Source organism: Chiloscyllium punctatum, chromosome 29, assembly GCF_047496795.1.
Source record: "Chiloscyllium punctatum isolate Juve2018m chromosome 29, sChiPun1.3, whole genome shotgun sequence".
In the NCBI taxonomy this organism is placed as follows: Eukaryota; Metazoa; Chordata; class Chondrichthyes; order Orectolobiformes; family Hemiscylliidae; genus Chiloscyllium; species Chiloscyllium punctatum.
Window position 1 is genome coordinate 51,876,334 of NC_092767.1, and position 14,020 is coordinate 51,890,353.

The 14,020-nt window shown below is 31.9% G+C and overlaps 1 long non-coding RNA gene across 1 annotated transcript in view; it reads left to right on the top strand.

Annotated features, from left to right (window-relative positions):
- The window catches only part of LOC140454342 (uncharacterized), a 39,925-nt gene extending 30,933 nt beyond the window's left edge, over nt 1-8,992 (top strand). The window contains exon 3 of the long non-coding RNA XR_011952680.1: nt 8,833-8,992. This is a non-coding gene — a long non-coding RNA (uncharacterized lncRNA). The remainder of the gene's footprint in view (nt 1-8,832) is intronic.
- Nucleotides 8,993-14,020: the final 5,028 nt, after the last annotated feature.

Here is a 14,020-nt window from a genome sequence, read left to right on the forward strand (position 1 = left end):
CACTGTCTGATGTTGCCAAAGAGTACCAATCTTATATTCAATATGAATAGATGAATGGAAAACAAAAAATATTCATCACAAATCATGAATGAACAATAATTATAAAATTAATACGATCAAAGGGCACAACAATATTCAGATGAATTGCATCGTTTAATTACAAATTTGGGAATGAGCTAACTAATGAATAACGGGAAGTGACCTTTGTTTACTGATGAAGAAAGTGACTTGATTTTCATCTTTGTCACACTGCAGAATAGCAATTTATGTGCCTGAAATGTTTGAATGCAGCACTTTCCAATAAAAAAAAGTAAAATCACATTGACTTCTTCATCTTTAAGACTGCAACAGTATCAAATACTTTCCAGGAATTTAGAACCAGCAGAATTAGTTAATTTGGTTGCTTGGGAAGTTGAAGAGAATAACCAGCAGATTCTGTGACTTAGTCATTCAATGTGATTATTCAGCTGAAGACAACATCCCTTCTTTGCAAAACTGCTCAACTTTAAAAAAATCAAAATGCATTGTCATTGTTTAATGAAACAATACAGAAATGTTAATTCTTTTTCATTTGACTGCACAAGACACAAGAATTTTACATGATTTTGTGTCATGAAAAATACTTAAATCTTAATATGGTGAGAAAGACAGTAAATGTTCGCACCAAAGTGAAATATATTTAAATGATTTCAACTATGTCTCTGCAGGTAAAATAAGAATTAATATTAACAATGATTGAGAGATTGCACACTACAATAGTTATTCATGTAAAGAGCCGTAATTCCACATTCACAGCACATACTGGATTGAATAATTATTCGGTATGAGCAACAACTGAATTATAAAATTCGATCAATGAATTTAGAAACCATGAAAAATCTCGTTTTGCTATGTGACTGAGGAATATGTGCAAACAAACAGGAATTATTGCAATGAAAAGTAATTGCAGGTCTGTGAATTTAAAGTCTGTGATTACAGAGATCATTCAAATAAGCAAACATTAGACGTTCATAATTAATGTTGGATGGGAAGTCCTTAGATCCATTGTGGGAAACTTGACCTGAAAATAAAGTTTCACATTGCAGTGTTGGTACTCAAAAACAATTGGTTAAATTAAAATGTGAATCACACTTTACTTGTTCAAAACACTTTCTTAAATAATTGCGCAATTATTATCATGACAATGACTTGATAATGTTGTTATATGAGCAATTAAAATGATTCAATATTTCAAAAATACTTTGCTGCTATGTTGATTGGATAATTATTAAAATTGGTAAATTGTGGAATAAAATATAGTAACGATATTTATGAATTGAAGAGAAAAAATGAGCCATTCAGTGATTATAGAATTTTTTTTCTTTCTTTACTAAAAAATGAAGAAAACACAAGAAATATGAATTTCAATAAAATGGTTTCATCATAGAGACATGGTATTAATTTAAATGATTAATATTATGATCAGAGTTCAGACATTTGTGTCAGAATTTGGAAGAAAGTTAATAGATAATGAAAGTGAGCATGAAAGTGAGCAAATGATGCAGTCAATGACATTTGGTACATAAAGGAATTATAATAATTGTTCATTATTGTACAGTGATGAATAATGTTGGAATAGAAAAGACAAAAAGAATTAACATGTTCAAAGCAGTTCTTTTCTTACAATTAAATGAAACCAATAATCATTTTGTAGAGCATGTGATTTGGAAAAACAATCAGTCATTTAATTTGTTATATAAACTGAAAACTACTTCCATTTTGCAAAAATGGAGACTTTTCCAAATTCAAAATTTAGGTTTGCTGAATTATACAACAAAAATGATTGTAAGTTGAAATATGTCTTGCACACAAATGTAAAATAAGTAAAGTTGAAGATTTTTAGAATCAGAAAACGTTTGTTGTTTGCATGATTGTATTACTGTCAATATCTGTGATAAAGTAGAAGCATTGTTTTAAGCAATATAAATCATCTTTAACTACTGAACTGAAATAGAAGATATCAATTGCTCTTGTTGCATGGAATAGTAAACAAATGTTTCCTGTTGTCATTGGTTTCAGGAGCAATAAGGTACTTACTCAGGTTATTGTACTGAACAATAATCAGATGGTGATGGAAGTCTTTGTGTTGCTTGATGTGTAATGTTTAGTGTTAACATTGGGTTCGATAAAATTGAAATATTTGCATGAATTAGGAAAAGATTGATAATTGGGTGCAAATGATCTGATTTAAAATCAGACAGTTTTTGATTTTTTCGAGGACTGCTGAGTGAAACGTTCTTAAACCATCATGCAATCAACGGGATAAGTGAGAGATATGCAAATTGAAGTTTCAAATGAACACACCCTGATATTTTCACACCATTTCAATGTCACATTCAATATAAATAGATGACTGGAAAGCTAAAAACAAATCTCACACAATTCATAAACTGACCAATGATTAAAAATTGAAAAATAATAGCAAGTGACATTTGTTTATTTTACTGAAGAAGTAATTGATCTTTTCTCATATTTATAGCACTGGAGCATAAAATTCTGTGTTGTTTTAAATAAGATCTACAGAACAAGAGAAAATTAATTACTATCATACTTCGTATATTTCAGCTTTATGACTGCAACATTCTCAAATATTTTCTGAGGAATATTGATTGAGTGGAATATTGATTGCTATGACTGACCAGAGAAAGTATATAGCAGATACTGTGATTATTGGAATGGACGATGATACCTCCAAATAATCTACTGATATTGTGATTGGATATATAGTAAGTGTCAGCATCAAAGTAAATTATAATCAAATCAATTCAAAAATGTTTCCAAGTTTAAAATAAATACAATGTTCACAATTATTGAGAGATTGTACATTGTAATGTCCTTGCAGTATTTATTGTACAGAAGTATAATTCCACATTTGTAGACCTTACTGGATTGCACAATTATTAGATATAAGATATATTAGCAACAAACGGATTTTAAAAATATATATTCGTGAATTTGAGAATAATGAGATATCTCATCTTGATATTAGACTGAGTAATATGTAGAACTGAAGAGTAATATTGCAGGGAAAAGTAATTGGAGTTCTCTGAATTTCAAAGGCTGAGATAATTATTATATTTCACCTGAGCAAAAATCAGACATTTACAAAGAATGTTGCAAGGGATATTATTGGTCGTTTGGTATGTGCATGGGCCTGAACAAATAGGTATTAATATAGTAGCATTGACAATAAGAAATAATGAATGAAATTTTCAAAAAAAACACTATTTTTACAAAGTCTATGTTAAATTGCTGTGCAATTATTGTAATTGATAATTGCTTTTAGAATCCTGAGAGATAAATTGACTTAATATTTTTAAAATACTTTGCTCTGATGTTGATTGAATATTCATTAAGATTAAAAAACTGAAAATTAAAGCATAAAACTTAGCAGTATGATGTGAAAAAAATCATTCAGCAGCAATTGAAAAAAAAAGATCTGGTTTAAAAATGCAGGCAATGCAAGATTTATATGCTTCCAATAGTTTTCTTGAAGAGTCATGTCAATTTTATTGATGTAATTTTTACCACAATAGATGTTTCGATATTTATTTCAGAATTAGGAGGAAAAGAATTAGGCCATGAAAGTGACTATTATTGTGAACAAAACACAGTGTCACTGACATTTGATACGGAAAGGAATTCTCATAATTGTGTGATTATTGTTCACTGACATCTAATATGGGAGGAAAAGGAGAATTGTCAACATTTCCAAGCAATTTTTTTCTTATAATGAAATAAAAATAAAAATAATTTTGTAGGGCAATTTGTTTGAAAAAAGGAAACAGTCATTTCATATGACATTTGAGCTGAAGACTTGTTCCCGTTTCCCCCATTGTAGTCTTCACAATCATTTAAAACTTCGTGTTGGTTGAACGAAAGAACAAATGGATATAATCGAAGTGTTTTCTTGTACAACAAAAAAAGTAAATGTAAAGCAATTTTATCATGAAAATTATATCGCTCTGAATGTAATCATTTCACACACAATAAATGTATGCATTGAATTGAAATGTCATCATAGCTGTATAATTGTTTTCACTGGCAGGGAATGAGGACTCAGGAGGCAATCTGAGCTCAGACATGTGGAAGATGTTTACTCATGCAGCAATCAGTTAATGAAGGGATCGTCCCCCGAGACCAATATCGGAAGGGAGATCCATAACACACTGTAAAATGTACAGTAAAAAGCAGCATTTTTATGGACTTTCTGCATCACAATGGCCACATGCAATGTGATTACAGCCCTTCCCTCCTCATCCAGCCACCCGATTGAAACACATAATCGCAGATGGGCATTCTAATGGACATCCCCAGATTCCTATTGGGATCTTTCCATGCATCTTATTGACTTAGATTCCAAAGTTATTCCTGAACTCCCTCGGGCCTCTCAGGATACCTTATCAGCTGGGACATTTTGCGCTCTGCTATTCATTATATTTTATTTTATCAAAGCCAATTACTCCTCATATCATTCACTGTCTTAATTATATATGTACAAAGAAATAGAAAAGACAGTTAATTTTAGCTTACTTGCTATAAGATTAGTAATATGATTTGTGTTATAAAGTTCGTCATATTGTGTAAAATTATACAGCTACTCTTTCTGTCAGGACTTTATAATTAATGAGCAATCAACATCATACCATGAAGTTAATTCCTAAAACTAGCTAACTTCAAATCTCTGTCTAAATGCTTTTCTATAATGTTTTTAGTAGGCATTGGTTACATATATCAAACTTTTGTTGCAAATTTCCCCTATTATACTCAATAATCTGTAATTAGAACCTATTTTTTTAATATTCTGAGTAACTGTAAAATAATAACTATTTCTGACAAATGAACTCTTGTGTTGTCATGATAGCTGCTTAGTGAGTTAACTGGGCTGCACCCTGCAGCTGTTGTTTATTCATTTACTGGGACAATTATCCTTTCATTTATGAAGATTCGGATTGGTCATTTGTCTGTATGTCAGCATGCTCTTATTAAGAAATGTCTGGAATGCTGTAGTCCTGGCGTTGGAGTAGGTCCATTGGTAGTGTGCTTTCTTTTAATTTAAGGCTGGAACAGAATGTTAGTCTAGTTTATCACCCCCTGACACCTTGTATTTTAGTTCTAAGGTAGGCTGCCTGTTTTTGATTGTTAGGCATTTTGTATGAGCCAATATGGATCATTCTATTCCTGGTGGGGGCGGGTCATGCCCAGAACAGCAAATCAACTAAGATTCAAGTATTGAAATAAAAATCACCATTCGCTACCATTGGTTTCTGTACAATACAATACGTTTACGTTACTGAGCCTTAATTTCACACTTTAAGCTAGATATACTGGATTTGATCAATTCTTCAGTATTAGATATAAGCAACAATTAATCTTAAAAACTTTTCATAGCAAAATTTAAAATTATTAGAAATCTCATATAGCTGCCCGTCATGTGTAAAAATGAGCAGCATTTATTGGAGTCTAAAATAATTAGACGTTTCTTAATATGTAAGGCCAAATATTAATCCAATGATTTCTGTGAATGTTCAAATGAGAAGGGAACAGATATTATCTGTCAGTGTTGGATAGGGAATCATTAATTAGTTTGTGTTTGTGTTATCCTGGAATAAGAGAACTATTATTCTTCTTTTAATATTGACTCTAAGAAATAATGGATTGAATTAAAATGTGAATTTGACAATGTTTGTTACAAAACATAAACTGAATTACTATGTGATTTTTGGAATGGCAATGAATTGATAATTAATTTTAGAACTTTGGTAAAATAAATGATTCAATATTTCCAAATGGATTTGCTCTGATGTTGACTAGATATTTCTTCATCTGTCAGCTGAGAATGCAAATTCTGGCATGATAACATGGAAATACATTAGAAATTCAGTGAACGTTGATCAGAAATGGTTTGTCATTCAAAATTCTCAGATCTTCAAGATTTCTCTGCTTGGTTTCTCTGCTTTTCTTCTGGAGAAATATAATATATAATAAGAACAAATTCTGCATTGTATTTAATTCATGAAAATGTTCATATTTAGACATTTGAGTCAGAAATATAATGAAAATAAGTCAATAAGGAAGATTTATTTTCACAGAAGCATACAGTCAACAGCATTTATCAACATACTTGTTTCAATAGTGTCTCTGAGTAAACAGTTAAATACGTTTAATGGGGATCTGTTGACAATGTAATGAACCACAATATCATTTTTGTCATAGTTTTTGGATTGGAAATCTATCAGAAAAAAAAATCCTATATTCAGGACTTGCTTCATCTCGCTACATGTTACACGTAGTATCTTCAGTCATAAGTAATAAGGTGTTATCAATAATCTGGGAAAGATGTAGTGTGTAAATTATAATAAGGTGTCTCTTACATATGTTTGGATCTGGTGAGACTGTGATATTTGCTGTGATTATTCATCCTGAGAACAATAAGGCACGTACAAAGTGTTTTTCACTGAACAGTAATTAGGTGGTCTTGAAGACCATTACAAGTACTTTGATTTCAATAATGTTGAGCTGATTTCCATGACCTGGGAAATGTTTCACAACATTTTACCAAAATTTTGGATTCTAAGCATTCAATGGGTTTCGTGCAAACACCCTTCACTTGTCGTCATTCTCAAGTGAGGTGTCTAATGCTCAGGCACTGGCTGGAAGTCAAGGTGCCAGGAAGTCTGCTTCAACCTCTCCAAAACACAGCTCTTGGGCTGGTTGTAACAGGGTCTCCCGAAACTTTGTGAGCTCTTTGACCGGGCTTTCCACTGTTTTCTGGAGCTGGTTACTTTGTCTACTGTTTCCTTTAGTTTTACCTTTTTAGCTCTGCTTTCCCCAGCTGTAGGAATATTTAGAATGTTCAATTATGGGCCACAAGTCACTTGACCTTAGCGGACAGATAAAATATGGTTCACTTATTGTTGTAATAACGAATTGAGAATGAATCTTTGCATTTTAACAAAAAAAAGTTTCAATTTTATCAGCGGTTTACAATGACATTGATTAGGTAGTCATTAAGAGAGATCAACTGACAATTATAAGCTAATTGCAGGATTATTGAATTGAAAAAGGATACAGACGTACAGAGATTTATTTTGGAAGGCATTGCTTTTTCATTCTAATATCTTTGTTGTTCAAGAAGTCTATATAGGTGTTCATTGGTTCTCTTTTCCAGATAATAATTTTATAATTCATATCACTTTTATTGTGCCCGGAGTTTTGAGATTTGTATCAGATTAAGAAGAAAATGAGTAGCTATTAAAACGAGAACTTGAGTGAATAGAAAGCACAGTAAATTTAAATTACAGAGGAAACAGAGAGTATTTGCTCCAAATAAGCAAATATTTTTTATGTCGAAAGTGTGGTGGTGGAAAAGCACAGCAGACCAGGCAGCATCCATGGAGCCGGAGATTCCCGATGAAGGCTTATGGTTTCTCCTGCTCGTCAGATGCTGCCTGACATTCGGTGCTATTCCAGCACAACATTCTTGACTCTGATCTTCAGCATCTGCTTTCCTCACTTTCTCCAATTATTTGTAATGGACATGAACTGAAAATGTTAGCCTCGGCAATTGAACAAAACCAAATTTACACTTTTTTGAGCAATATTTGGACTGAAAATTGTTTGTGATCATGCAACACATTCGGACATATGAACATCTCTTCCGTTAGAATACGTTGCCATTCATAATAAAGAATAACCACTGTTTTGAACAACCAGTATCGTGTGTTATTACTGAACTGAAATACCAGAGGACAACTTCGGCATTTATTGGAGGGAATGATAACCAGATACTTACTGTGGCAGTGGGGATTGATCTCAGGAACAATCAGATAGTTACTCTGATTATTCCACTGAACAGTAATTAGATGGTCATGAAGACCTTTGTGTGGCCTCATGTTTAATGTTTTGTGTGAGCAATGATTTTAAAAATATTGAGATATTTTACAAGATTTCGGAACACTGATAATCAAGTGTTAAAGTTATTAACTAAAGTCAACTTTTAAAAAGTTAGAATTGCTTAGAGAAGCGCAATTAAACTATTGTAGAATCCCTGTTAGCACAGTGTGGTAACAGGTCATTTCGTTGAAAAAAAATGACCCTCCAAAGAGTAACTCATCCCAACAATTTCCCAACCATATTCCTCGACATTTACTGCTGACTAACATACACATCCCTGAACACAATGTGCAATTTAGCATGGCCAGCTCCCCTCACCTGCACGTATTTGGATTGTTGGAGGAAACCACAGCAAAGTCACATAGACTTGGGGAGAATGGGCAAAGTACACAAAGACAGTCACCGAGGATGGGATCAAACCTGGTACTGTGAGGCAGCATTGTTAATGACTGAGCCACTGTGCAACTACATGCAATAAGTAAAATCAGTGAGAGGTATGCAAAGACAATTTTCAAATAAACACCCTCCGCTCTTGTCAAAGCATGTAAAATTTACATTCAATACGAATAGATGAATGGAAAACAAAAAAAACTCCAACAATTCACGAATGAAAAATAATTAGAAATTTAATTTGATCAAAGGTCATTCCAATATTTAGCTGAATTGCAATTTTTAATAACAAATGTAGGTAATTAGCTGACTAATGTATAATTGGAAGTGGCATATGTTTACTTTACAGATGAAGAAAGCGACTTGTTTTCCACCCTTGTAACACAGCAGAATAAAAATGTGAATGTCCGAAATGTTTGAATCAAGCTCTTTCGAACAAAAAACTAATCACTTATGATCACTTAGCTTTTTGCCTTTAAGACCGCAACATTCTCAAATATTTTTCAGGAATTTAGAACCAGCAGAACTAGTTAATTTCTTTTCTTGGGAACCCGAAGAAGAGAATAAACAGCAGATACTGTGAAGAAGTCATTCAATGCGAACATTCAACTGAAGACAACATTCCTTCTTTCTAAAAATGTTCAACTTTCAAAAATTCTAAATTTATTGTCATTGTTTAATGAAACAATAAAGAGATGCTGATGCTTTTTCATTGGATTTTGTTGCATGAAAAACGCTGAAGTCTTAAGTGTTAGCATTGAAGTGAAATATATTTACATTAATACAACTATGTTTCAACAGGTAAAATAAATATTGATTGTTACAATGAATGAGAGATTGTACACTGCAATACATATGAAGAATTAACATGATTCAATATTTCAAAAGCACTTTACTGTGATGTCGATGAATATTTATTAAGATCAGTGAACTAAGGAATAAAACATAGTAGCTAGCTTTACGTATTAAAGAAAAAATGAGACATTCAGTGATTATTGAACAAAACTCTTTTCTGAACTCAAAAATATATGCAATATAAAAATTGTGAATTTCTTTCCAGTGGATTCCTTGTAGAGATGGTACGTTGATTAATATTATAATCAAAGTGTCAGAATTAGGAAGAGAATTAATAGATCATGAAAATGAGCGTGAAAATAAACAAACAATGAAGTTACTGCTGGGTGGTATATGAAGTGATTGTAATAATTGTGACATTATTGTACAATGATGAATAATGTTGGAATTGAAACACAAAAAATTCAACACTTCTTTTCTTACAATGCAATGAAAGCAATAATCATTTTGTAGCATGCATGATTGGAAAAAGCAGTCTTTTAATATGACATACAGTGAAGACTAACCTTTTTGCAAAACTGTTAGAAGTTCATAAATTCAAAATGTTGCGTTTGTTGAATTTGCAACAAAAATGGTTATAATTTGAATTATCTTTTGCACACACACAACAGAAGAGGAGCTTAAAGATTGTTAGAATATTTTTTTTAAATGTTTCCAGTGTTATTGTATTACAGTCAATATCCATGATAAATTGGAATTATTGGTTTAAACAACATAAATTGTCATTAACGACTGAACTGAAATATAAGATATCAAATGCACTTACTGCATGGACGAGTAAACAAATGTTTACTGTTGTCATTTATCTCAGGAACAATAAGATACTCTGGTTATTCCACTGAACAGTAATCAGCTGATGATGAATATCTTTGTGTCGCTTCATGTGCACTGTCTTGTGTGAACATTGACTTCAAGAAAATTGAGATATTTACATGAATTAGGAATAGATTGGTAATTGGGTGTTAAGGATCTTATTTAAGATTAGACTTTTTAAATAGTTAATATAATTGCTGAGCAAAACACACTTCAGACATCATGCAATAAATGAGATAAGTGATTGTGAGAAACGAATTTCAGTCACTTCAATAACTTCAGTCCGGAACAAGACCTGAATCAGTAGTATCATTTATTATGCTGTTGCAAGAGGGGTGTGGTGTCCACTGTCCACAAGGCACACACACACATACACACACACACACACACACACACACTGAATTTAACGAGTACACAATATTTATGTAATTCGTTTCTCTTCCCTCCTCCCATTGCTCCTTCACTGTTTATAACTATTTCTAATCTAAACCGGCTGTTTATCTCTGAACTGATCCAGCCTCGTCCCTGACAAAATGTTTATCTCTGGCCTCACAAGGCCGTTTGACCACCACCCTCTGTGGTCTTATTGTTATTTATCCTTCTTCACTGCCATCTATTTCCGTGCTAACCAAAGCATAATTTCTTTTTATTCTTTATTTACACCGAGCCTTATGACCTTTTGATGGTGTTTTTTTTTTGTTCCTGCTGACACGGGAAACAGATGCTTGTAACTGTTTGTACAGGCATATCTAGCTTAACCTGCACTCCTCCCCTCACAGCACCTTAACTATTTGTCTATAACATCTACCATTATTTGCAGACACATTTCATTCCTGTATGCACATTTTAGCTAATACAAAAGCAATAATATATTTCCTTCACATAGTTTTCATTTTTGTTAACTCAGCTCTTGGCTGAAACAATTATACACTCGTGCGAGTTCATTTACCTTGAATAAACAATTATGATTGCAGAAGTAACACTGCTTTACCGATATCCCACAGTGATAAATATGCAAAGTCAAATTTCACTTGGATATTTTCACAGCCGTTTAATCTCACATTCAATATAAATAGGTGAGTGGAAAATGAAAAACAAATTTCACACAATTCATAAACAGATCAATAATTAAAAATTGATAAATAAAAGGATTTGGCATTTGTTTATTTGACTGAACAAGAAATTAATTTTTTTTCCTCATTTTTATAGCACTGGAGCATCAGGTTCTATGTACTGTTTGAACTCAGCTCTTCAGAACAAAAGAAAATAAATTAATATCATTACTTTGTATGTTTCATCTGTATGATTGCAACATTCTCAAATATTTTCCAATGAATATTGATTGAGTGGAATTAGTTACATTCTGTTATTAGTGACATGAAAAAAATAAATGGCAAATACTGTGATTATTGGAATGAACAACAGATGGAAGCATATCTAATATTAAATTGAAAGGCAATTCAATTGATTCTTAGATATGTTCTAATCAACATTCAGAGCTGCTCTGGCACAACTCTGTGCAAGATGGGAATTGAAAATGTACCCCCTGGTCTGGTAACACAGACACTATCAGAGCTGCACAACATTCCTTCATAATGTTCCCAACCAGGCTGGGCAGGTCTATAATCACATGCTCACTGTGGTCACTCAAGTGAAAAATAATCAGATGTTTATTGTGATAATTGGATTGGAATTAAGTGGATGGATCCTATGTATAATGTACTTAAAATTAAATAGTAATTTACAATAATGATGGGCGTTAACAGATGTCTTAATTAAATATGATTTTATGATAATTTGTGGAATGACAACTTGACAGATTTGTGTGATTACTGTAAATTGATAAATAAAAATGAATACAATCATTCTACATATTCATAATAGTTTCTCATTTTATAAAATGCAACGTAATTTTTTTTTGTTCTAGACGTAAATTGGAACAAAATGATGACTTGGTCAGTCAATGGGACTATTCAGCTGAAGACAACTTCCATTGTTTCTGAAAATGTCTGGTTTCTAAGAAGTCACCATTTCCCGTGATTGTTTAATGAAACAAGAAAGATGTCAATCCTTTTTTTGTGTACTTCAAAAAAATTCATCTGAATTTAAATAATTGTGCACAAGAAAAATATTCAAATATTATTGTCATTAGAAGCACAATAAATGTTAACATTGAAGTCAATTTCAATCAAATCCTTTCAGAAGTGTTTCCAAGTTTAAAATGAAAAGCAATATTCACAACGATTGAGAGATTCTCCATTGCTAAGTCCTTGCAATAGTTCTTCCATGGAACCATAATTCCACACTTATATCCTTTCCCAAATTGAACAATTATTTGATGTTAGCAACAAAATGATTTTAAAACTACTATTAATGAATTTAAGAATAATGAGGTATCTCATCTTACTATTCCACTGAGTAATGTGCAGAAATGTAGAGAAATATTGCAGTGTGAAGTAACTGGTGTTCTCTGAATATCAATGACTGTGATGACTGTGATCTTTCAAATGAGCAAAACTCAGATATTTACAACGGATGTCGCAAGGGCAGTTATTGGTCTTTTCTGGGTGTATCGGCCCGACCAAACAGGTTTTTATGTTGTAGCATTCACAATAAGTAATATAGAAAATATTAATAACACATTAACTTAGACTTCGTAACAAGCACAAAATGCTCTGTAATTATTGTAATTGTTAATTTTTTCTAGAATATTGATAGATAAATTAACTTAATATGTTGAAAGCACTTTGCTGTGACATCGATTGCGTCATAATAAAGATGGATAAACAGGAAATTAATATATAAAAAGTCGCTTTAATAATTATAAAAAATGCTCAACAGCAATTGACACAGTTCAACATTGGGTTTTTTTTGTTGAGTCATGTTTGTTTTTTAAATTTTTATTGTGATAAATGTTTAGGCATCTAATTCAGAATAAGGAAGAAAATAATTAGACCGGGAAAATGAGTACTACTGTGAACAAAAGGCCAAATAAATGACATTTGGTACAGAAAATTATTTTGCACAAAATGACTGATAATTATGTGATTATTGTTCATTGACAACTAACGCTGGAAGTAAAAGAAACAGATTCTAACATTTCCAAAGTTTTTTTCTTATAATGAATTTAAAATACAAATCATTTTGTATTGATTTGAAAAAGTGTGATTTAATGTGATATTTGAGATGAATAATCGTTCTTTTTCCCCCAGTGTAGTCTTTTCAATAATTTAAAATTTAGTGTTATTTGAGCTAAAGAACAAATGGGTGTACCTACATTGTTTTCTTGCGTACAAAAGAAGTAAAGTCAACAACATTTTTAAGTTTCGTAGAGTTAATTAGCAAAATGCATTGAAGCTATCATGCATGAAGTGAGATAAGTGAGAGAGAGAGACAAATTAAATGTTCAAATGAACACGTCGATATTTTGAAAGCATATCAATCTTATGAATTATGAATTGGTGGATGGAAAATAAAAACAAATTCCTGACAATTCAAGCATGAATAGTAATAAGAAATTTAATTTGTTCAAAGCACATAACAATATTTAGATGAATTGAAATATTTAGTTACAGTTGTAGGTGATCAACTGACCAATGAATAATATGAAGTTGCATTTGGTTATTTTGCTGAAGAGAAATTTTGACTTTTTACTTTTTCATCTTTATAACACTGGAGAATAAGGATTTATGTGCTTGAAATGTCTGAACTAGGTTCTTTCAAACAGAGAAAAAAAATCAGTGAGTATCCTTTCTTAGACTCTTCCAACTTGAAGATTGCAACATTCTCAATTACTTTTTCAAGGAATGTTGAACTAGCAGATATGATACGTTTTATTCGTGACCTGAAGAAAATAAGTAAGAGATATGTTGATGATTAAAATGCACAGCAGATTGAAGTATATTTCATGTTGTTTTGAAAAGCAGTTCAATGTATGCCAGGTATTTTCTCATGAATATTTGGTGCTGCTCTGACACATCTCTGCTGAAGGTGGGAATTGAAATCATTCCTCCAGATCTTGTCGTAG